This window comes from Gossypium hirsutum, chromosome D08 (assembly GCF_007990345.1).
Source record: "Gossypium hirsutum isolate 1008001.06 chromosome D08, Gossypium_hirsutum_v2.1, whole genome shotgun sequence".
NCBI classification, from domain to species: domain Eukaryota; kingdom Viridiplantae; phylum Streptophyta; class Magnoliopsida; order Malvales; family Malvaceae; genus Gossypium; species Gossypium hirsutum.
The window spans coordinates 51948034-51951359 of record NC_053444.1 but is presented as its reverse complement, the minus strand read 5'-3'; the positions used below and the strand labels follow the sequence as shown (position 1 = coordinate 51951359).

Genomic DNA, 3326 nt, shown 5'->3' with positions numbered 1-3326 from the left:
ATTGGTACAGGGGCAACAGTTTTGGTTAGAGATGATGCTTGGATTCCTAGGAATTCAAATTGCAAAATTCAGCAACTTACTACCAATTAAAGTATACAAACTGTGGCTGATTTGATTGATCCAACTCTGAGGAAATGGAGAAAAGGAATTATTCGATCTACCTTTGACGAGGCGGAGGCTCAATAAATTTTAAGTATTCCTTTGACACAGTTTCTACATGAGGATTTATTGGCTTGGGGTGGTGAGGTGTCGATGGAGTATTCAGTGCGTAATGTGTACAAATTGTTGTTACAAGAAAATAATGTGGTAATTACAAATGGGGCTAAGTTATGGCTATCGGATCTGCCCACCAAGTTAAAGATTACAGTATGAAGAATTACAAAGAATTATATGCCTACTTTTGCTAACCTAAATTACAAAAGATTAATGGGAATACAAGAATGCCCTAGATGTGTGAACGGAATCGAAACAGTGGAACATGTGTTTCGGGATTGTTTGAAATCAAAGGAGATCTGCCAGCAGCTGGGCATTAGGTGGCCAACAATGTCATCAAATATGCACATTAAAGATTGGGTGAATCAGTTTTTCGAAAATAATTCAAAATACCTTTGTGAAATCTTTTGTTGTACTTTGCAGGCTATATGGACTAGGAGAAACCAACAATTGCATGAAGGTAAACATGGAACAACCTTTGATGTGGCAAATTTTATTAGGAATTATTTGGGAGAAATTGATGGAATTAATGAAAAATAACAGTAAAGCAAGGTGTGCAAGCACAATTGAAAGCACCAAAGGACCAATTTGTTAAAATAAATTTTGATGCAGCATTTTGTAAGCAAAATAATAAATCATGCCCTGAAATTATCATCAAAGATGCAACTGGCAGAGTACTATTTTCAAAAAGCTTACTGCATGATAACATACCTTCACCATTTGCAGCTGAGGCATTGGCATGTTTATAAGCAGTTGAGATGGGGCTGCATGTGGGACTTACTATGGTAGAGATAGAAGGGGATGCCTTATCGATGATTCAGAAGCTACAAACAAAGGGAATCTAAATGTGAGTAATAGGTGCTCACATGTTAAACGCCAGGGCTATTTGTGAAAAATACCAAGCGTGTGCCTTTAAACATGCACAGAGACAAGTGAATGGTGTAGCACATTTACTGGTTGTAGAAGGGTTAAAGAGAAATGCAAAATCTTATTTGATTGGTGAGGTTCTTCTTTTTGCAAAAGAGGCAGTTGACAAGGATTATAGACAGCAAGGTTAGGTTTTTCCTGTAGATAGAGAATTAACTGATTAGAAATGGAGATGGACGACAATACTCACTTTGGGCAAGCAAAACGGAAAACATAAGAGACTCACATGTTGTTTCATGATTTTGGCATCAGTGTTGTGACCGGAGCGAAGGCAAGATAGAAAATATTGGGCCAATTTGAAGATTATTTTTCTTCTTTCAGATGAATCAATATGCACAAGAGCAGATAAGAAACAGAAAAGGAATCTGAAGGGACTTCGGTTTTTCAGATAGTTGGGGAAAAGGAAACGCCTGCTTGGGTGGTTGGGTTACTTTACGTTTTTTATTGGGTTGTCTGAGTTAGTGTTTTGCTTTGTCTGTGTTTGGGCTTTAAAGAATCGGGCCTTGTTTATTTTTATTTGTAATCCAGCCTCCCTCAATAGAGGTTGTAAATGTTGTCCTCAAAAGGTTAGATTAGATTTTTTATATTGGTTCTTTAAAATTTGAACATTACAATTGCCCCCATGAAATGTCTAGGGCGACATACATCCTTGATGAAATAGTATACCACATGCTAAATTTAATTGGTATAATTTTGAATTCCATACTATGAAAACTACCAAGTATTTTGTTAGAATTTGGTTTTTATAGTTTACAGAAATTGAAAAATTTAGTCCAATTGAATAACATAATTTATATTCATAGAATTGAACAAAATCAGTATGCATCAAATTAGGAAAAAAAATTAAGGGTTGAAGCTCATATGCTTTCCATAAAAAAGACAAACTTTGTAGTTTTCATAAAATATGGTGACCAAATTCTAACAAATTAAAATAAAAAAGATGAACTTATCAATTTTCATTAAGTAGAAGATAGAGTTCATATTAGACCAAGATTAATTAGAGACAACTTTTGGTGGTTCAAATTCTAGCTTATTCATCAATTTCAATCTTGATTGTTGTAGGAAAAATACAAGGAAATGTAGGTATCAAATGATGTTTAGAGTGGTTTTTTGAGGGGGTTTTCATATGAAACAAATTAGAAGGTAATGGAGAGTTGCAAATGGGTGAAGAAGAGTCATTAGTGTTTAAACAATTGATATATTTAATCAAGACTTCCAAATTTTATGATAGCCCAAATGAGACGCAAAACTTTAGTTGAGAAAAAGAGCAAGAAAGATAGGGTAAGGGTTAACATTTTGTTTTGCTTTTTATTTGTTATTAGATTCCATTGAATGATAATTATACATTTTAGTTCTTCAATAACAACACTTTCTAGATTTTATTTTTCTAGAATTTCTATATATAATATTCTTTTTATATTATTTTAAGAGTTTTTTTTATATAATTTCTATATTGAACCAATGCCAAATTGACAAGAAATATAAAAGTTGAGGACTACAATTATTATTATGCCAACTAAAAAAGTACCACTTCACAATTGAGTGACAAAAAGGAAAAAAACAATTCGAAAAGTTTAGTGATAGGATTGTAACTTTTTTTAATTATGTGACCACAATAAAATTTACTCATAATTTAATATACCCTAATTTTTTTTATCTAGAATATTTCAATAATTTAGCCAAAAAGGAACCATATTTATGAATCATGGATGTCTACTCCAATCCATTATTTCAATGTCAAATAACGTAATGGTATCCTGTTTTTGTGATTAATGTAGCAAATAATACAAATTTGTTTTCAACTAAGCATGTGCAATTCTTGAATAATTTATCATTATTTTCAAAATCCACTTGGAAAAGACTATGAATTGATATGAAGATATTGAGTATTGTGACCCACATTTGTGTGATAGAGAGAGAGTGTTAAACTACCTGAATATTTTCGTGTAATTTACCATTGAAAGTTTATTTTTTTTAAATTTATTGAAATAGTCCCGGTATTTTATTATTTATCGGAATGAGCCATTTTCTCTTAAATCGCGTCCACGTCAGCACGATGTCAGGGGACGTGCCAGGAAATCGCGGCCATGTAAGCGCGCTTTATTGACATGGCAACAAATCACGTCCTCTGAAGCGCACTGACGTGGACGCGATTTATCACGCGCGTGAACAGTGCAACGGTCAAT

General features: G+C 33.3%; 1 long non-coding RNA gene across 2 annotated transcripts; it reads right to left on the bottom strand.

The window, feature by feature from the left end:
- Positions 1 to 260: 260 nt before the first annotated feature.
- Positions 261 to 1754, bottom strand: LOC107900248 (uncharacterized). Of its 2 annotated transcripts, XR_005916809.1 has the most exons (3): positions 1367 to 1752; positions 925 to 1278; positions 261 to 522 (listed from the first exon to the last, which is right to left on the bottom strand). It is a non-coding gene; the product is annotated as an uncharacterized lncRNA (long non-coding RNA). The 2 variants fall into 2 exon arrangements; XR_001684848.2 differs by having other exon boundaries at positions 261 to 1278; positions 1367 to 1754.
- Positions 1755 to 3326: the final 1572 nt, after the last annotated feature.